The sequence below is a fragment of the Equus asinus genome, chromosome 3, assembly GCF_041296235.1.
Source record: "Equus asinus isolate D_3611 breed Donkey chromosome 3, EquAss-T2T_v2, whole genome shotgun sequence".
NCBI classification, from domain to species: Eukaryota; Metazoa; Chordata; class Mammalia; order Perissodactyla; family Equidae; genus Equus; species Equus asinus.
In genome coordinates, this window is record NC_091792.1 from 82801303 (window position 1) to 82823105 (window position 21803).

General features: G+C 40.6%; 1 long non-coding RNA gene across 1 annotated transcript; it reads right to left on the reverse strand.

Annotated features, from left to right (window-relative positions):
• Nucleotides 1-1341: 1341 nt before the first annotated feature.
• LOC139044833 (uncharacterized) lies at nt 1342-21374 on the reverse strand. Its single transcript, XR_011502123.1, has 4 exons — nt 21204-21374; nt 3900-3968; nt 2133-2229; nt 1342-1459 (listed from the first exon to the last, which is right to left on the reverse strand). It is a non-coding gene; the product is annotated as an uncharacterized lncRNA (long non-coding RNA).
• Between the last annotated feature and the right edge of the window lie 429 nt (nt 21375-21803).

The following is a 21803-nucleotide window of genomic DNA, read 5'->3' on the forward strand; positions in this document are numbered from 1 at the left end:
GTGCCTCTTTTCCTTCCTTTCATTTTTCCTTTTCCTCAATAAGCACCAGGAATACTTGTATCATTTTCTTCTTCCTTTTGAATCTTTACCCACTAGCCTCTGGTGCTGTGTTAGAAGTGCATTGTCTTTCATTGGTTTGGAGTCGTGATGCCTTATCCTTCCACGCTACCACATAAGGTCCTCGTTTTCACACTTTTACTGCTGTTACTAACCATCCCCACATATTTACACTTCCGCCTTTTCCCATGGCTCTAACCTTGCTACTTCTCTGTTTATCTATGGGATTTGGCTCCGTGGAGTGGCTGGCACCTTATCAGGCAGCCATGACTACATTAGCTCTCCCCTCCAGGGACCCAGAGGAGGAACTGAAGTCAGATGTGACTGATCTGACCATCCCACCTGAGCCAGTGACAGCAAACCTTTTAGATGTCAGAAAAGCTCTTTGGTGAAAATTAATATTGGCGTTTATATGCAGACATGATCTAACAGTTTTAAGTAAGAAAAAAATTAAAAATTTACAAAACCCAATTATTTGGCCAGGCTATCCTGTGCCCCTATTTAATACAATAAAATTAAAATCTTTACATCTGGTTTGTTCAGCAATTTTTTTTTGGCAAGTAACTGCAAGTTAGAGAATCCAATTGTCAGAAATGTTTGGTTTTTTAATGTATCCCATTTGTGGCTGCAGAGTTACCTTTCTACTAATGTAATATGTAGCTTAATATTAAATTGTTTGCATTCTATAAACACACATGAGATTGGTGGTGGGAAGTCAGCCAAGAGTAAACAAGGAGTTCATGGGAAAATCTACTTACTTTCAAAATTTTGCTGGAGCTAATATGCAAAGAGAATAACCCACATGTTGATCATTGAAGGTTGGCGGTGTAATCCCTAGAGAGCAAAACACTGGGTAATGATTCCTATTGAGAGAGATCTAGTGCGAGTTTCTGTGTTTCAGGGGTTTTACATATAGTATCTCAGATTCTTACAACAAACCTACAAGGCAGGTGTTATTATTCACATTTTCTAGATGAGGCCCAGAGAAGCCAACCTGCCCAAAGTCATAGAGCTGTTATTGACGGAGCCAAGACTTGATAGACCTGGGCTTATCGACCACACAGCACTGTCTCATTGTCCATCCATCCATTCATCTGCTCAGTCATTACCGTAGTGTACGAAGACCTGCCTTGACTGTGGGAGAGTATCTGTAGGTAAAAAGTGACAAAAGAATTCAAAGGAGGAACGAGGTAGAGGTTAGTGTCTTGATTGCAAACAGTTTTAATGGCATAAAAGGAAGGACTACTTAGCAGAGGTCAACATCTACATAAAAACCAATCATTTTCCAAAATCAAAGATCTCTAGTCAATAGGTGACAGCCTGCCAGAAGATCTCAGCTGGATCTCGAAGTTGCAACTGTGACATCTCTCTCCATGCATGCTGAGCTGCTTTAGATGTTAGTCTAAAAAAGAGTGATTTTTCTTTGATATGGAAAGTTCAAAGGATCTTTGTTAGACTAGAGTTTACTTACAAGTTGAATAATAGCGTACACAGGTGAAAAGAATTCTGAGCTGACTGGTAAGCTGTGGCCCCCACCCAAATTGCAAATATTTGGGCAAAATCAGGAAAGCACAAAATGACAAGGTAGCAATGAAGGGAAGTGGACTCCCAGGAGTCTGGAAATGGACTTTGATGCCCTTTGGTTTTATCGTAAAGGCAGCAGTTTAAATCAAGCCAAGACAAATAAGAACTAAAGCAGTGATATTTTATCGCTTGGTCTCATGTGCAGGCTAGATGGCCACTCACTTCACACAAATACAACCCTCAGAAGTTCTTCCTAAAAGGAGAGACTTCACCAATGACCTTTTCTTCTTATTATTATTATTACTATTGGTAGTAGTATTCATTTTTACAGAGAAAAGCTATTCCCATCTACCTCACTGTCACATCATCATGTTAACCCTTTGGAGGGTTAAGAATGGAGATATTCCATGAAATGTTCCTTGCAGTAGAGTGGGAAGGCTGCTGACCCCTGCACTCTGTGTTCTAGGCTAGGCAGATGTGGCAGGCAGACTAAGGGCCCCTCAAAGATGTCCACGTTTTAATCCCCAGAAGCTGTGAATTTGTTACCGTACACGGAGGAAGGGATTTTGCAGATGTGGTTGAGTCAAGGATCTTAAGATGAAGAGCATTCTGGGTTATCCAGGTGGGTCCCATAGAATCACGTGAGCCCTGAAAAGCAAAGAACCTTTTCTAGCCACGGTCAGAAAAAGACGGATCTATGGAAAGAAGTGCTACATTGCTGGACTTGATGATGGAGAAAGGAGCCACGAGCCAAGGAATGTGGGCAGCTCCTAGACTCTGGAAAAGGCAGGGAAATGAATTCTTCCCAAGAACCTCCAGAAGAAAACACAGCCCTGCCAACACCTTGATTTTAGCGAGACCCGTGTTGGATTCTGACCTACAGAACAGTGAGATAACACATTCGTGCTGCTGAAAGCCACCATGTTAGAGAAAATGAGTACAGGAGAGATCAGATCAAGGCAGTTTGAAAATCTGACCCCTATGTCAGCATGTTCTTCCATCTTACAGCTCCATGGTTAAAGCAGGAGTAGGGTACTTCTTGGTTAGCAAGAACGCCTGAGTAATCTCTAGCTTCTGAGGCCAAAGTTAAAACCTGTTCAAGTCCTTGTTACTTTTATTGATCTATTGGATTGTTTCTTTGTTTTTATACTCACTAAAAAACAGATTGCATGTTAATTCCTTTGAAATTTATTTCTTTGCTTTTCCTCTATCTTAAGATCTATAGTGCAATTTAATTATTAATCAAAAGAACACTCCTTTTATTATAAAGAAATCTACCCAATGGCCAATGGCTATTCTTACCTTAACACTGACGGCTTCAGGTGAACCAAAGAATATAAAACCAAACAATTCACAGACTATTGTTACCATTACTATCACTCTGACAAATATAGACTTGGGCATTTTCCAATTTATTGTCACTGTTGCTAAAATGGAGTGCATTTTCCATTATAAACATGGTAGGAAAATCGTTTGGTCTGAGGCCTGTATGAAAATAAGGTACAAAGTAGTAACTCAAGTTAATTTTCAGTAGATAGGTCCTTATATCACAGACTTGTCTGGATGGAACAAAACCATGTTCTCTGACTCCCTTGGTTAATCAAATCAGGTTGACATTATCTCATCTTTGAAGATCATCTTCTAACCTTTATATTAGGCATCTAGGACAGAGAACACACTTATATTTTGCGCTTGTATGTTATTATTTCCATCCGCACTACCAGTTTCCAGCTCTTCTATCTCTTCTTCTCTTTTACCCACTCTCTTTCCATTTCATCATAGCCTACCATTGCTCCAGAAAGATTGTCTCACCTTTATTCCTTGCTGCCAAAGTACAAATGATCAAAATTAAATATATAAAGAACATACCTGTGATGAAGGTTTAGATCATTCATTTAGCACCGTGAAAGGCAGGTTTACCATGAAGCAAATGAAATTCAAGCTTCACAGCCCCCTCGTGGAGGGTTCCTCTCCTGCGTGGACTCCTTCTAATGCCCTGGGAAGGACCCTGACACTTTCACACAGTTGTAGATTTTGTGAACTTTGCAAAAGTAAAATACTTTCACTGCAATCAGTCAAAGCCATTCTCTTTCTGCTTTGAATTCCCGTCTATCACACGCAGTCAGGTGCTGTTACTGTGGACAAGAGCATTTTGGCAAGCTGGTTAAGGGGAAGTTGAGTTGGGGGCACACTAAATTTTGGTTTAGTGGGATATATTTATGAATACCACAGTCACTTCCTTTATAGTTAAGCTATTACTGGCTGACCTGGTATACAAATGGCTTCTGGATACTCTTCCTGCCCTTAAGCCAACTTACCAGGCATGGTGACTTGAAGGACCAGGGTCAGAGGTCATGTCAGCATAAGAATGTGTCCCACACCTAGTACTGGAAATACGTGGGTAATGGAGAAAAACAAGGTTTGCAATAATCAGAGTGAGAAGCAATTCTGTGGAAAATCCCTCCAAGCATCAGATGTGTAAAAATTATAAGCAGAGGATTCAGTTACCATGACTGCGTCATCAAGGCAGAAATCCTCTCCTGTCAGGAATATGCTTGATGACATATTATATATAAACTCCAAATACGTTTTTATGAGAGTCATCTGAAAGAGACTTTCTTAGAATTCCTGTGTTTCTGGCTCACAATCCTGTAGCAGCGAGTACATCTATGTGTGATGTTGCATGTTTTGTGCATCCCATCTATCAATAATTAAACACAAATTCTGACCAACCATGCTAGCATAAGACAGTTAGTTTTCTTTTCTCTCTCTTTGAAAGCCATATGAAGAGGTGATCAAAGAATATGCAGCAAAAATAAGTAGGAAAAAAGCATTAAAAAGGAACGTGAGATCATTAAAAAACAAGAATGTTATAAATTTCTAGATTTAGGAGTATTTGTATGGTTCATTATCTAATAATTTCTATTAATTGTAACTTGTTTTAACTTCTTTTTATTCTAAATAAATATTTACTTTTGTACTTAATTCTGTATTTGTACTTTTATACTCTTAGAGAAGATTAAATAAATTTCAAGCCCCATAAAACCTAGATCCATGCCTACATCCAATTCTAGTTGTTGATTACCCAAATTTGGCCATCTGTGGCGGAGACCTTTATTGTTCATTGAAGGCCTTTGGTTTACTTTGTTATCTTTTATGTCTAAACCCACTGGGAAAATAAGAGAAAACAAACTAATAAAACATTGTGATACTTCTAAGAGTGAGGTTTACATCCTGAGCACAAATGTCAAATAAACATTAATTAGCACTAAGTCCTTTTCTCATCTCTGCTTTCAGAGGAACCCAAAGTAAGAAATATACTTGTATTGGTCTGCTGATGCTGCCCTGACGAAGTACCACAGGCCAGGGCTTAAACAACAGAGAGTTACTGTCTCATAGGTTGGAAGTCTGACACAATGCGTGGGCAGCGCTGGTTCCTTCTGAGCGTTTTGAGGGAGACTCTGTTCACGCCCGTCTCCCAGCTTCTGGTGGTTTGCTGTCAATCACTGGTGTTTCTCGGCTTATAGTTGCATAGCCTCGATCTCCACCTTCATCTTCACCTGGCATTCTCCCTGTGTGTGTCTCTGTGTCCAAATGTCCCCTTTTTATAAGGACACCAGTTATGCTGGATTAGGGCCCACCCTAATGACCTCAGCTTAACTAATTACATCTATAAAACCCCTACTCCCAAATAAGGTCACATTCTGATGGGGGGGGGCAGGGTAGGACTCTAACATATCTTCCTTGGGGGACACAGTTCAACTCATAACAATGCCTTAATTTTTTTGTACTTTTCTTCATTATAAAAACAAGCAACAATAATACACAAAGTTGATGATAATGCAATAAAGTGGTCATTCCTATATGTTGCTATTGGGAATGTTAATTAGAACATTAGAAACATAGACTTTAAGGGGGCTGGCCCCGTGACCGAGTGGTGAAGTTCGCGCCCTCCGCTTCGGCAGCCCAGGGTTTCGCTGGTGCGGATCCCGGGCGTGGACATGGTACCACTTGTCAGGCCATGGTGAGGCAGCATCCCACATGCCACAACCAGAGGCACTCACAACTAGAATATACAACTATGTCCTGGGGGGCTTTGGAGAGAAGGGAAAAAAAAAAGAAGATTGGCGACCGTTGTTAGCTCAGGTGCCAATCTTTAAAAAAAAAAGAAATATAGACTTTAAGTTCATACTAGAATGTAAACTCCGTAAGGTTGGGGACATTGTCTGTCTTCCTCTCCGCTGTAACTTCAGCTGTGAAAATAGAGCTTAGCACCACTATAGGCACTTGACACATGTTGTTTTAAATGAATGTGTGATCTTGAAATGCCTATACTAAATGGTTAGGGTTTGGTAATGGTTAGAACACCAGGCAGGAGGGTTGCTAAAGCCAGAATCTTGACTAAATAGATGGAAAGGGTCCACCCAGTCTGAAAACCTGTCCAAAAGAATAACTTAGGTCTTCATAAAAATAATAGAACTTGTTGAATATGACGAATTCATACAATGGAACAAAAACTGTAATTATACTTAATTTAACTGTGTAGAAAACATACGTGTATTATATATTCAGTAAACCACAAATAAGATTTTCAGTTCCTTCTCCACTAAGGAATTGGTAAAAATTCTTAACCTTTCAAATTTCATTTAAAATTTCAAGTCTCATAGAAACCCAGAGGAGGACTCTCTGATCCTCGAGTTGGGTTATGTTCTCCTGTCAGTTATTCTCACAGATTTCAAAACTTCTTTTTTGTTAGTACTTAGCACATTTGAACTTAAATAATAATTTGCGCTATTGTTTCAATCCTAGCTTTGCTAATACCATCTGTCCTGTGAAAGCAGATCACTCTTTCACTAAGGTAACCCCTGGTAGTTGCTTAGTGCCTGGCATGCATTTGCTGTTCAATAAATATTTGATGAATCAACCAATAACTTAAGGGAAGAGTGAACAAGCACATAAATGAACACGCATGGAAATGTGGCTAAGTGAGTCGTCTCTGGTCTGCTGTGGATTCCTTGACTTTGCACTTCATCTGAGTTCTCATGATCTTCTTCATCTTCTTTTCCTATGCCATTATTTGTAGAAGTGTCTTTATTTTATGGTGGCCCTTATTTTTTAATTTTATTATTTTTGAGGAAGATTAGCCCTGAGCTAACTTCCACCGCGAATCCTCCTCTTTTTTGCAGAGGAAGATAGGCCCTGAGCTAACGTGTGTGCCCATCTTCCTCCACTTTATATGTGGGACGCCTGCCACAGCATGGCTTGACAAGTTGTGTGCAGGTCCATAGCTGGGATCTGAACCGGTGAACCCTGGGCTGACGAAGTGAAAAGGGCAAACTTAACTGCTGCACCACTGGGCAGGCCCCTATGGTCGTCCCTATTTCTTTACAGAAAGTCTGTCTTTGCTTTGAGTTTGCTCAAAATAATAGTCTTTATCAACTTTACTGCAAAGGAGACTTTGTTTTCCTTCAGTAAGCTCTGCAAAGATGCCTACTGCTGCTTATTTACAACCAGAGAAAGCTCCCTTTCTATTTGCACGACCTTGGAGCTTTCTGATCCTTTAATCTGGGTTCTCTGTGTTCCCTGGCCAGCGGTCTCTATGTCGTACCCACATTCTGTGTACGGAAGCTAAACTCCTCTTTTTGGTGGACAGAGTAACTTACTGATTGGGGTGAGAGCTACAAAAAGATCCCCACTGGCAGAAATATGCACACACTGAAACTTCCTTTGTAACATTAAGAACTATTTCTGCCTGTAACAGGAAGGCTGTTTTCTAATTTAACCATTTCAGGTCCACTGTATCTGCAAAACTTTTATACTATTTCTGTTTGGAGGCTATTACAAATAATCATGTGTTTATTTTTGTGAAAAGCTTTCTCCATATAAGGATTATTTCTTTCAAATAGTCTTCAAGTGGAGACGCTGGGTCATCCATTGACTGTGGACCTTTTTTTTAAAGATCTTGATACAAATTCAGATTTCTTGTCTAAATGTATACCATCAGAACAAAAGAGGGTCCTCCTTACTGAACTCTTCCCAAGAGGATATTATGATTTTTGAAAACTAATCTTTAGTAATTGTGTTGGTTAAAAATGATAGCAATTTGTTGTATTATTTTTCTGATTATTATTGAGGGTCAACATGCTTGCATATGAGTTGACTAGCTGGATTTTCTCTTTTGGGTAGTCATCTGTTCTGTGAATATTCTAATGACCAGTTGTCACTGGGGCCCTACTGCTTTTCTTATCAGTTTGCATGAGCTCGTTATGTACAAAATATGTTAACTTTGACATTTCATTGAAAACATTTTCCCATTTTACTAGTTACCTCATAGTCTTTGTGCATATAATCTTTCATTTTTATAGATTCAGATCTGTTGGTCTTTTGCTTTATACTTTCTTCTCTTATTTCTAAGCTTAGGAAATCTTTCCCCCATGGACATTTGTAAATGAACGTCTGTATTTTCTTTAAGTGTTTCTATTGTTAGAATTTTAAATATTTAACTTTTTAATCAATTAGAATTTACTTTAGTGTGTGGAATAAAGTGAGAAATCAATTTAGTTTTCATATTTCTAGATACTCGTCCCAATACCATTTATTGAATAATTCGTCCCCGCCCAATAATTTAATAGGCTTCCTTATTTTGTGATAGATTCTTATATAAAATAGGCTAAATTTATGAGTATCAAAAGCAACATTTCTTAGACAAATTTTTCTCAGCATGTGCTACATTTTATTAACTTGTGACGAGGGCACCAGCAAGGTGACTGAAACAAGTGTGCCAGTGTAAAAATGGCAGCAGACAGAGCGCTTACGTAAGCAAACTGGTTTTTTTAAGTAAGAAAGATTTCATTTTCATTTTACAAGGTCATAAAAACATCATGTCCATATCAGCTGTTACAAAAGAAGTATGGGGCAGGATGGTTCATTATCCTAAGTGCTAGCATTAAGCTTTTCTGGTATGTTTTAGAATGATTTTTTTTTTTTTTATGGAACACATCCTGTTAACTCTTTTTATTTTTAAAGATTAGCAACTGCGCTAACTTCTGTTGCCGATCTTTCTTCTTCTTCCTCTCCCCAAAGCCCCCCAGTACATAGTTGTAACTCTAGTTGTGAGTGCCTCTGGCTGTGCTATGTGGGATGCCGCCTCAACATGGCCTGATGAGCGGGGCCATGTCCGCACCCAGGATCCACACCAGCGAAACCCTGGGCCGCTGAAGCGGAGCTCACAAATTTAACCACTCAGCCACAGGGCAGCCCCCTAGAATGTTTTTTTGGTTAGTACATCACTGATATTTTGGTGAGAGTCATAGTAAACCACTTCTTTGGCTTCTGGCTCCAACCTCTCCCGGGTTCTCTCCTATTTCAGTAGCCGCCTCCTTTCAATCTCCTCTGCTAGATCTTCCTGTCCCAAACTCTAAATGTTGGTGAGCCCTAGGCGTCTCTAGGTCTCCAGAGATGACCTCAGCCAACTGGCTGGCTTTACATTCCATCTGCCCGCTGATGGCTTGAGAAGTTGAGTTTTAGACCCATAGCAACTGCCTTCTCAACATCTCCACTTGGAGTCTGATAGAGATTTCAAACTAAGCATGTTCAAAACACAGCCTAGATTTCAATCCCACGACTCCTGCTCCTCTCCCAGTCTTCCGTATCTCAGTAATTAACACTGTGATCCAATCCGTTGCTTCCAGGCAAAAAACTAGGGGCCGACCTTGATTCCTCCCTTTCTTTCATCCCTCTTACCCAACCCATCAGCAAATCTTTTATGCATATCTCCAAAATATGTCTGGAATCCACTTCTGAGTCCTCTACCCCTGCCACCCTAGTACAAGTCTATTTTTTCCAGTCTGACTTACTGAAATAGCCTCCTAATGCTCTCACTATTTCCCCCTCACTTCTACCTTGTCTGTTCTCAGCATGGAGACAGGACAAATCTTTTAAAAACATAATCAGGTCACATCCTCACCTGATCAAAATCTTCCATCGGACTTAGGACAAAACTCAAAGTCCTCATGTGGTCTACAAGGCCCTATATGACATGTCCCGCATTACCTTTCTCCCCGTCTCCTACCAGTCCACTTCACTCACTCTGCTTCAGCAACGCCAGATTATTCATTGTTCCTGGAAGGCATCAAGCATGTTTCCATGCCTAGGTCTTTTCATTTGCTGTTCCCTCTGCAAGAAACTCTGTTCCTCCAGACAGCCACATGGCTCTCTGTTACACCTTCAAATATCTGTTCAAATGCTACTTCCTCAGAAGCCTTTCCTGACCACTCTATTCTACATAGCATCCCCCTCCTTTCATTCTCTAGCTCCTAACCCTGTTTTATTTTATTCAATGAAAATATCTGACATTATATTATAGTAAGGTTTTATTTGTTTGGTGTATCAACTTCATAAGAATCTAAAGAACATGCGAGCAGAGTCTTTGTGGTATTCACTGCCCATATAGTTACCTCAGTACCTAGAATTTTGCTAGGCATATAGTAGGTGCTCAGTAAATACTTGTTGAATGTCTTGAGTAAACCTATGCTATTTTGAAAATATTTAAATACTTATAACATATTTCTTTCTGCTCAGGACCACAGTCTATTTTTCCATTTTCTTAAACTTTCATAAGTATATCTCAATAAAATTTTGCTCTGTTTTTGAATAGATGAAAGAGATTATGCATTAAAGCTACTTCTAAGTTATTTTAAATTTTTTGTTGTTCCTATGTATGGGCTCTCTGTATTCATTTTTTCTCACAACTATCTCAAATCTTTTTTAGACCATTTCAAAGCTTTTAAAATCTTTATAAACCATTTCAAATGTTTATATATATTTATAAATTTATATTTATTATATATATATTTATTACATATTTATATTAAAAGGTTTCTAGCTGATTATTTCAATTATATTGGAATGCTCTTCATTTCTCTTTCTCTTACATTCATCCCCTTGTGTTTAATAAGTTTTTAAATTATATCTTTGGACTTAATAGTTGTATAATGACATCATCCCCCAAAAATATCATCTTATCTCTTTATTATTAATAATACACCTTTCATTTTGTATCGTGTCTTATTGCATTGGTCATAACTTTCAGAATATTAATAATATTCCTTCTTTTGTACATATTTTTAATGGGGATATAACCAAATATAATGCTAGTTGTTGGTTTTAATTTTATACTTTTTCTTATATTAAGGAAATATTTTTTCTCTTTTTACTCTTAAAATAATATTGGATTGATGTTGAATCTTATCAAATAAATTTTAAGCATCTATAGAAGCAATTATTTTTTTTTGTATTTGATGCATTACAATAGCTCTCCTATTGTTTAATGATTCCTACTTCTCTAAAATAAATTAGCTGACTATGGTGGATTATTCCTTCTATGCTGCATAATGCTGCTTGGTAATATTTGTTTTGCAAAGTCGTGGTCATTTTATGTCTCTCGGTATGTATTGCTGGATATTTTCATTCAGGCTCTTCTTGCTGCTCTCCCTTCCCTTTCCTGTCTACCTGCCCTTTCACCGTTACTACCATCCCTTGTGATTATGGCCCACACATAACAGAGAGGAAGCCATTACTTCTGCTTCAGTCTTGCCTCAAAAATGAAAACAGCCCTGTCATCTTCTTAGTGAGCGGAAAGGACAAAGTGGTGACTCTCTGTGGAGGAGGGTTCCCACCAAGCTGGGTTAGCAGGACATCGCCTTCTCTTATGGCTGACAGCCCGTCGAGCCCCCTTTCGACATTCGCTGATGGGAACTTCGGTTTGTTGAGAGCCTTTTCTTCCGTCAGGCACCTTACATGGTTTATCTCATTCAGACTTCACACTAACCCTAGGAACTGGATATTAATATTCCCATTCTACAGACGGGGGAGCTAAAGCAGGGAAGGATTAAATAATTTGAACCAGCTCAAACAGCTGGTGAGTGACAGAGCTGAAATTTAAAGAGGGCTTTCTGCTCCAAAGTCCGCTCACTTTCCAGACAGCGGCAAGGCTCACAAGGCAGCCGAGCTCTGAGGAAGCGACAGCTCAGTAAAGGGGATAAGGTGTTGCCACAGATCACCAGCCTACAAGACAGGATATAATGGCTGCTGTAAGTGTCAAGTACAAAGTTTTTCATCGTGTTTCAGAGTCTCTTGGAGAGCTCTGGAGAGCCTTTAGAAAGGAAGTGGCATAGAATGGGGAGGAGGACCTTCTAGGCAGAGAGAGCAGTAAGCGTGAAGGCACATAATCAGGAAAGCACAGGTCATGATTACAAAAGAAAGAGCGATGCTGTTTGGTGGGTGGATTGTGTTCATGCCACTGTATAATCGAAGACAAGGCTGGAAACAGATTAGGTTAATATTGCGGAACCTAAAAGATAGATGAAGGGGTTTGTTTTGAAAGGGTAGGCAGCAGGAAGCATTGTAGTTATTCAAACAAGGGAGTAGCAAAGTCAGATTAGCATGGATCAAAGACGGTAAGGATGGGAGAATGAGACCACTGTGAGTGGATCTAAGCAATATAGACAAGAAATAAAGGAAGCCTGGTATGAAGAGCGGCAGTAGAAAGGGAAAGCTGGGATCTGACTTAGGATCAGATACAGGGGTGTATTTGTTAAGTCTGTGTGGATAGGATGCTGGGAGCACAGGGAGGGGCTAAATGAAAGATGCCTTCAGGTCACCAGGAGCCTGAGACCCTGGAAGAAGGTTTGTGCCACCACCAGATGGAGCGTATCGGAGGCAAGGCTGGCCGGTGGGTGACGGGCTGCTAGAGCACCCAGATGGAAGGTGGCTGTTTCTAGAAAGTTAGATTTGTAGTTATCTGTCTAAAACGGATAACTGACATTGTTGGAGGTCACTAATGTCTTTTAAGAGAACGGTTTTGAAACCAAGGATGAAGAGGTAAAAATCTTCCCTGGGCTAGAAGAAGCAAATGAAAAAACTTTGAGATGAGCTTTGCTAAGTGCAGCTGTGCATACTCAGCATAATCAACTGTTGTTCAAAACTAAGCGGGGCTTTCTGTCCCTCTGTAGTAAATGAGTGAGCTGTGTTTCCCAGAATGTCAAGGTCCAGACATCAAGATTCATCCTCACAAGTTCAAACACAGGCTGAAGATGAAAACTAACAGAAAAGTCTAAACAGGCAAGGGAAGAGAAATTCAGTCTTCAAGGCCAAAGACAGGTTGGTGGAAGGTGCCAACCAGCAAGGCCACATGCTCCCCCTCCCCTACCTAAAACCCCAGAAAAAAAACCCTTACATTTTTCACTTCAAGGTGGTGGATCTATGTTCAAACTCCCATCTCCTCATCTGGCTGCCTTTTGATAATAAACCTTTTTCCTTGCCACAAGTTTGGCATTTCCAGTTTTTGGTCCTCCTGAGCAACAGATAAATGAATGTGTGTTTGTGTTTGGTAACAGTCTTAGGAAAGGTCGCAGAGCTGAAGCCAAGCAGAGATTCTCAAACCTAGTTACACATCAAAGTCACCTATGGATCTTAAAAAATACAAAACCCACACACAGAGCACAAAAACCAGAATTGAAATAGCTGAAAAAGCTCCACCCCCACATCTGTTGACTCAGAATCCCCAGAGGTGTTGCCCAGACCCTGCACGATTTAATGGTTCCACAGGCAATTCTGTTGGATGGCCAGAGCTAAGAACCCCTGGGCAAGGGGTAGAAGTTTGCTGGGAGAAGAAAAGGAAGAGTGATACAGCTCTCCTTCCTAACCTGGAAGAGAGAGGCACCATCTGGGTTTCTCTTTAAGTTTCCTCTTCCACATCCCTCAAGCATCTCTTCCATGTTGCAGATTCTGTCACTATCTAGTTAACACTGTAAGTGAGAACCTTCTAGTTACATTAGCAGGCATTCACCCCTCTTATCCTTGAATGTTAAAGAATCAGAGCATGTGAGAGCTGAACAGGAACAGGCGTTTTAGTCCAGGGTTTGAAAACTTCCTTTAGCATGGGAACTCGTTCAGAAAATGAAATCTATGAAACCCCAATGTGTGAAGAGAGACAAGCAGCACTATTTGGAGAGAACCATAGCCTGGAACCCACTGACTTTCCCACTTCCCCAAGCAGGGACTTTGAGAGCTCTTCCAGATCAAGATCTCCATCCCACAGGTTCAGTCTAATGCCTCCCTTTCACATCAGGAAGCTAAGGGTTTGAGTAGTGAAGTCGGTGATCTAAGGTGGTGGGTTAGTTAGGGTAGATCTGCTAAGTCCTTCCACAGCTCTCCCACCTTCACAAGGTGTTGCCTCTCCCTCTACCAGTCTAACGTGTCCCAAAAATCCACTTTCCATTCCAACAGAAAAAGGCATGCAGGGCATCTGATTACCCACAGCAGCTTCGGTACAAGGTTAAGTGAGGGAAGAGGCTGCAAGTCCTGACAGTCCTGAATTACGTGGTTTATCTACAGGGATCTCATTTGTCTGTGCTGCTCCAGTTCAGTGCTCTCTGGTAATTCTGAGTGGCCTGTAAAATCATTATCTGGCCAACTCAGGGAGATAAAGAGCCTTGTTAGTTTTAAAAGGAAAGTTTCAGTGATAGAAATTTTATCAGCAGGATGGGCATGGACAATCTTTTTTCTTATACGTATCTGAGGAAAAATAATGAGACCTAAGTAATTATAATTGAAAATGAGAATTATTGTGTTTTTTGCACATTTGTCAAAAGAGGCTACTTTGAGGCACATTTGGCATTTAAGGTACTTTTGGCATGTAATATACTTCCTAATTATCCCAAGCCATCTTCTGGCTGCAGCTCAGCTCCTTGGGAATGTTTGTCACAATGGAAGGAGCCATAACTTCTAAAAAGGCTAGGTACATTTCTGACCTAAAGAGAGTTAATTTGGACTCCTGTATCCTTTCAGATTTCTTCGGAGACTTGAAGGAGTCTTCCAAACAATTGCATCAAGGAGATTTAGCTGCTCCACTCATTCATATTATTTATTTGTTCGGTGTGCCTTTGCTGAGTTGAGTTGCTAATATTTAGTTGTATAATTATGGCTTTAGATAGGATCATAAAAAGCCAGTCCATTTCTCTGTGACTGTGCAGCAACATTCAATCACGGAAGACTGAATTCATCTTTTTAAGGTGACTTGGAGCACGATTTTCCTTTTCTTAATGCCAGGTGATTCTGCAGGCTACTATTTAGCTCACAACTTCCTGTTCAAGTCTCAAAAAGAGAGTGGTTGTTATCTCTAAATTATCTCCCAGGACCCTGAAAGAATATATACATTTCTTTCATTTCTGGCATGACTGCAAATTTTTCTTCATTGATACTGTCAGGAAGGGCCTGGTCTTTGTGTCCATGGGGGAGACTGTGCTCTGACTACATCCATCTTTAATTTATGGTAAGTCAGCAACAAAACTGCCAAAACTTTTCCCCAGCTGTGGCAACCTCATCTCGATGACTAAAGCTCACAGGCACCCTACTTTGTACTGCCACCCATCTTCCAGGTGCTTATCTTATCACCTAGTTGTATTTCAGAGCCCAACTCAAATTCATTCACATAGTAGTGCTAAAAAATAAAATTGGAACTTCAATAAATGAATAATTCAGCTAACTCATTCGGTCTTTAATATCTGAAAAATTCATGCTGTTTACGTTTTCTCCCTGAATCTCCCTCCGTCTTTGTTTGATTTATATCAGCAGCCAAAGCAGCTGTGGATTGAAATGCATATGTATTAATTTCCAGATCCAAGCCTTCGCTCCTCCTCCTCCCTGTCCCCTCTGCCTTTGGCTACTCTTCATCCTCCTCCAACTTCTAGGACCTCAAAGACTGTGGCTGGTCACTTAGCCCTATTCGTTGAGAATAAGCTCACCTCCTGATAGGCATATTGTCCCCGTGGCTGTGGCTAAAGATATATGATCATGACAATGACAACACGCTGTGGATTTACAAAGACTTCCCCATGTGCAAAGCACACACCCCCTCATTCTCCCCGTAGATGACAAGCCTTGAGTCCACACAGTGTAACTTACCCCTACCAGGAGACTCTGAAGATGTGCTGAGTATTTTCCAAAATACCCTGGTGAAGAGCGTCACTGGCACGTGTTAAAAATTCAGATTCCTGGACCTCAGATAGACCTACTAAATACAGACATCTAGGGAAAGAACTGGGAATCTGTGTTTATGTTCTTCTCACCAGACAAAGCTAAAAAACACCACTCTAGAAAGACTTCTATTGTTCTCAATGGCTCAGTGCCAGCATCGTGGGAAGACCCGAGGACCAAAGTGCTGGGCACTCATAGTACCAGAGTTATATCGATAGCAGGGTGCAATGGAGGCTGGGTGCCAGAGATTCCACCCAGACTACGTTGTTAGTCCTAGAGAGGTGCTCCAGATGGTGGTGAGTCCTGAGCGACTGAGAAGTTAAGAGGAAGGGACAAGCTTCTCTCAGTGACAGCACTGGAGCCCCTCTTAACTGTCTTGGCCCAGACCTAGTGTTGTTTCTGACCTAGGTTGCAGTTTGGATGTGTTCTTCCTCCCGTGGCAGTTGCCTGGTCCATTAGTGTAACAGTCTAAAGAGTTGTTCCTCTGCTTCACAGAGAATCTTCCATGCTTCAGACAGTCTCGGAGAGAAGGTGGTGGTGGACCAGCAGGAGCAGAGGGGTAGGTGGAAGCGGAGGCTATAGGAGCTGCGACTTGAAAATATGCACATTTCTGGGGTTATAGTAAGGTAGTAAGGTGCTAGGGTTCAACACAGAGCACTTTGGTTAATCCTACTTCGTCATCCTGAGAGATAAGAGTTCTTGTTCTGTGCCTCAAATTTTAGTTTCCCATGGAGAAATTAGGTATTAGTAGAGCAAATTTGAAGATAAAACTTTAGATTTCCAACAATCTCATGCCATTTTTACCTTTAGAGGATAAACGATCATTGAATTGAAATAAAACAAAAGTTAGCTTTTAGTTTTAAATCATTACTGTGTATTTTAAGCCTAGTAACTTAATTATGTCACTCTGGAATTGATGAATTTGAAGAAACATGGAAAATTACATTGACTATGGCTGTGAATCTAGCAATGTGAAGATGCTGGATTATGTATGTTAATTTGATTCATATGCAAGTGAAAACATGCATATTTTTAATCAGCAGATGGTTTAATATGCTTTCTCCACTTGCAAAAAATGAAAAGTTCTGTGAGCTATTTTTTGCCTTGTCATTCATTCTGTCAACAGAATTTATTGTGAACCCAGTGAATGTGGTGCATTTGGGTACAAGGCAGAGTTACAAACACAGAAGAAAATATGTCCCTTTTTCAGGAGAAGATAGGATAAATGTGAACACAGATTTTTCTTACTTTATGCTTTGAGGAATGTTTCTCTAAGATTGCATGCGTCATTTGATTTTTGTGACTAGAATGTATTTCATGTATATTAGAATTTCAGAGCTGCTTTATAACTATTTTTGTTTGACTTTCCATCACCATTTTTTACTGAAGTTATCAATTAATTAATTCACTTATTCAGTCAATAATATTATGCACCCAGCATGTGTGGAATGCTTGCAAGCCAACACAGATCAAGAAAATCTGATCTCTGCCCTCAAGGAGTGTACAGTCTAATAGAAAAGGTGGCTAAACCATTGAAATGAAAGCTCAGGTCATCAGCTCAGAAGGTAGCTATGCTCTCACCACATCCCCAACTGCCGCAGAGGAGTCGGATTCTCCTAGGAGGCTTGAGAGGGGCCCCAGCTCCTCCAGGAGGAGCGAAATGCAGGTGGCTGGCCTCTTGTGTGCAACTGTGCACTAGAGAGAGACACCAGCTTCCTTGTACCTCCTCCCAGGGAGTTTCTGCTCTCAACGGCCTTTGTTGGGTTGTTCCTGATCAATTTGCAAACAATTAAGTTGACTAGGAAAGCTCCTTGTCTAAAGGAACGCTTGGAGAAAACTCTCTGTACAATAGGTTCTCTTACCTGCAATCACCGCTTCATTTAGTTTACAATCCTGTTAGATTTCCTAAAGTGAGGACACATGCAACTCACAGCCTTAGAGTGCATATATCGGAGATTTAATTTTTATCATATTCAGACTTGCAAGAGCAACTTACTTTTATATGTTGAACTATTCCTTAGTTTATTATTTTAAGTGTAGACATTTTTATTGTGCTAAAATATACATCACATAAAATTTACCATTGTAACCATTTTTAAGTGTACAGTTTAGTGGTATTAAGTATTTGCAATGTTGTGCAACCATCACTACTATCCATTCTGGAACTTTTTCATCATCCCAAAAGAAGCTGTGTACCTAGTAAACAATAACTCCCCATTCCCTCTTTCCTCAGTCCCTGGTAACCTCTACAGTACTTTCTGTCTCCATGAATTTGCCCTAGGTCCTTCATATAAGTGGAATCATACAATACCCGTCCTTTTGTGCCTGTCTTATTTCACTTAGCATAATGTTTTCAAGATTCATCCCTGTTTTAGCATGTATCAAAACTTCATCTCTCTTTTCTCTAAAAAAAAAAAAAAAAAACTTCATCCCTCTTTAAGGCTGAATAATATTCCATAGTCTGTATATACCATATTTTGTTTATCTATTCACATGTTGATGGACACTTGGCTATTGTGCTGCTGTGTGTGTTGGCATACAAGAATCTGTTTGGGTCTCTGCTTTTGATTCTTTTGGGTATATGTAGTCTCTAGGAATAGAATTGCTGAATCATGTGCTAACACTGTTTAACTTTTTGAGGAACTGCTGAACTATTTTCCACAATGTCTGTACCACTGTGGTTAAGTGTAAAATTTAAAACTTATTCTTTCAGAATCATGGACTCATTCAAATAAATGATTCAGATATAAGATGTTCAGTCTTGATCAATGTAACTAGTTTTTGTTCCTAGTCATTGTACTTAATGCTACTACTATAGAAAAGAAAAAGAAAGAAAGGAAGAGAAGGAAAGAAAAATAGAACTGGAAGGGGCTTTTTTTGTGGTTCTGTATGCACATTGTAATTTGATGGGACTGCAGCGCTTAATCCATCCTTTTTTCTTTTCTTTTTTTTTTGGGAGAGTAACATTGTCACTGAGCTAACATCTGTGTGAATCTTCCTCTATTTTGCCTGTGGGACACTGCCACAGCATGGCTTAATGAGTGATGTGTAGGTCTGCGCTGGAGAGCCGAATCTGTGAACCCCGGGGCCGTGAAAGCAGAGTGCACAAACTTCGCCACTATACCACTGGGCTGCCCCACTGATCCGTTCTGACCTGTGTCCTTACCCCTCTGTGTCTATCTCTTCTAGTTGCACTCCTAGGGCAGGAACTGTGAACACAGGTGCTTTAACAGGAGATGTGCTCAATAAATATTTGTTGTTGAATCAGTTGACGGTACATAATAAAACCTAAGCAGATATCTGACAGATCTGCTAATATCTATTCCCTGTTTCTGAACATTAAGATCAATGCTCTACCAATTATAGCTCCACTGGAAAGGGATATATCACAGAAGCAAAGTTTTTTAGAAGGTAAAAGAAACCAAATGGTGAAAGAGGGAATTACTGGATATGACCAGCATGCCTAGAGTTAAATGGGGTGGGTTTCATAAGGGGCTGAATTATGCTTAACTGCAAAATAATTTGCCGTGGTGACAGATGGAGGAAGGTAGAGTTTGTGGGGTGGGAATGGCATTTTGAGGTTGGAGGTAGGAGTGAGTTAGGAATGTAAGGGAGCATGCAAGCATGTTTGTCTTATAAGAATGGAAACAAAGAGTGATACGTGGTAGAAGAGGAAAACTCTCAAGGGTTACAGATAAGGGGCAGAGAGGTTAGGATCCCGGCTGATAACCACGGCCTGGAAATTGAGATGGCCTTGCTTCTGTTCTCATGGAGGACTTCTCTGCACTATTTCTGGGCACTGGCAAATGGAAGATCTAATAGGTTTAAGTTTTCTCTCTGCAGAATGAGATCAAGCATATAAAAAAATTTATTAATGAAGAAAATATATCAAAATATTGACAATAGCTTTCTTTGGAAATGTTGTCACGGCTGATTCTTTAAAAACATTTTCTGTATTTTCTAAATATTTTATAATGAGAGTATCTTACTTTTGAAATTAGAAAAAAGTTAATATTTTTCTCTGAAAAGTACAGTTTTAAAAGTTCATATAGTACTGATTAGGAATTTTTTGGTCTAAGCCATAGAAACAGGCAATGATGAATTTAATCAGAAAGGGAATTCACCGGAAAGAAATAAGTTAGCTTATGGGGTCAGAGAGAGAGCAGCAGAACCGGAAGGATCACGACATTCTCAAGGGTGGCCTCAGGCTCGTCCAGGGCTGCAATCCATGACCTCCAGGAGTTTTTGGTCTTTTCCTCCCTCTGCTCAGTATCACGAAGGGAGCTTCTGATGGGCCAAACTCCTGTCACGCTCTGCCCCCTGGGAAGGTGAGGGAAGGGCCTGGCACTCTGACTCACAGGCCTAGCTATTTCCAAAACAGCAGGAAATTGAGGTGCTATTTTCAAAAGATGGCAGAATTAAAAAAAAAAAAGTCAATGCCTGCTCTGTTATATTTTGTAAAAGAATTCTTTTTATTGCACAATTATAATTGATTTTTAAATGTGAAACAACTGTGTTCTATATATACTTGTTCAATCACATTTATGAGACAGATATGCTCTCTTTTTTACTCTCTTCCTGGGGCCCTGAAAGCTGGTCTTCTTTAACGGGTGTGTGTGGCCGTGGGGCAAGGGGGCCATGGCGGGGGCAAGGCACCAACCCTGAGGGATCACTTGCTTCTTAACGAAATATAACATTTTAATTTACTAACCTTTCAACTAAAGAACAGTAAGCACGATATTTAATTCATTAAATATAACAAAAGTACACTTTAATTTTATATTATGATCAGTTGAAAAATGTTTTAAGTTGTCCCCATTTCCTAATGGATTTGAGGTGGGATGGCCTGATATTTTAATCACAGTTCTTTGATTTGCAAATGTGAGATGCCCACTTCAAGGCAGCTAAAGCCAAAATGGCAGACTGGGAGAGCTCTATCCAAAATCTCATAAACCTCAAGGACAGCGTCCTCTTGAAGAAATCCAGAAGTAGAAAGCCTGTAGCAGGGCCGGAAGCCTTTCAGAGCACAAAATGCACGACCATTTGTGCAGCCCACGCTCTCAGAGACTCTGTGGCTGTTTCTCTCAGCATTTATGCTTCCTTCCTCTTTCTGCAGAGAGAGAGTGAGAGTTTGGCTTCCTCCTGGAAACATGGGCCCCGGCTCTCCTGAAAACACCGCCTCCATTTCAGCCACATGAAGAGACCCTTCTGTTACTGACTCTCCTCTGGTGAGACAGACTCTCAGGCCACTCGGCCTGGGTCTACACAGGCCTGTCTGCCGTGGAGTACACACGTGGCTGGAAAGGGGGAAGCACTTTGCGGCTGAGAAAGTCTGAGAGAAAGCAGCGGGTGTGAGCGGGTCACAGTGCTAAAAGTCTCCCCTGAATTGTTTAAGAGAGACAGGAACAGTTGGGGAAGAGAGGAGAGAGGAGAGAAAAGTAGAAAAAGAGTGGTGCTGAGAGAAACGTGGATATTCCGGCGGCGCTTCAAAAAGAGAAAATCAGAGGGTGCGGGGGAACCTCAGGAGAGCGTTAGTCAGGGTACTTTGAGCTGCATGAAACAGAAAACCTCCCACAGAGGCCTACCAGGCAAGCGTCTCCTACGAAAGGAAGTCCTGAGAGCTTAAGTCAGCCATGCAATGATGTCATGCAGGCCTCTGTTCTTCTCATTTTCTCACTCTTCCATCCTTGGTATGGTCTTTATTGTCAGGCTGCAGAGGATCCAGGCATCACAGCCAAACACACTTAAGTCCAAGAGCAACAAGAAACCATCTCTTAGATGTGAGGAAACCCCCAGCAGAGTCTCCTCATGTCTCACTGGCCAGGATGTCACATGCCCATTTCTGAACCAAACATTGGAAGGTCAAGACTCTCCCCCTGGAGTCAGCTGGGCAGGGTAGGTCTTCCCAAAGCATATGGCTGTTAAAAGAGGGGGACACGGGAACATCACTAGGGTTTTGAGAGAAAGGAGGCCACGGGGTGGGTCAGCAACCAGCATGGCCCACCACAGAGAAGGAAAAGAAAAATATAGAGGAGTAGAGAGACAGTGAAAGAGAGAGAGAGGGAGGCAGACAGGTGGGTGAGAAGAGTGAAACAGAGATAGAGACAGACAAGCTCATTAAATTTGGTGTCTTAGGTTAAAACACTGTTGTCATATCTTGCTGTTCAGCTAGGCAACTATTAGAA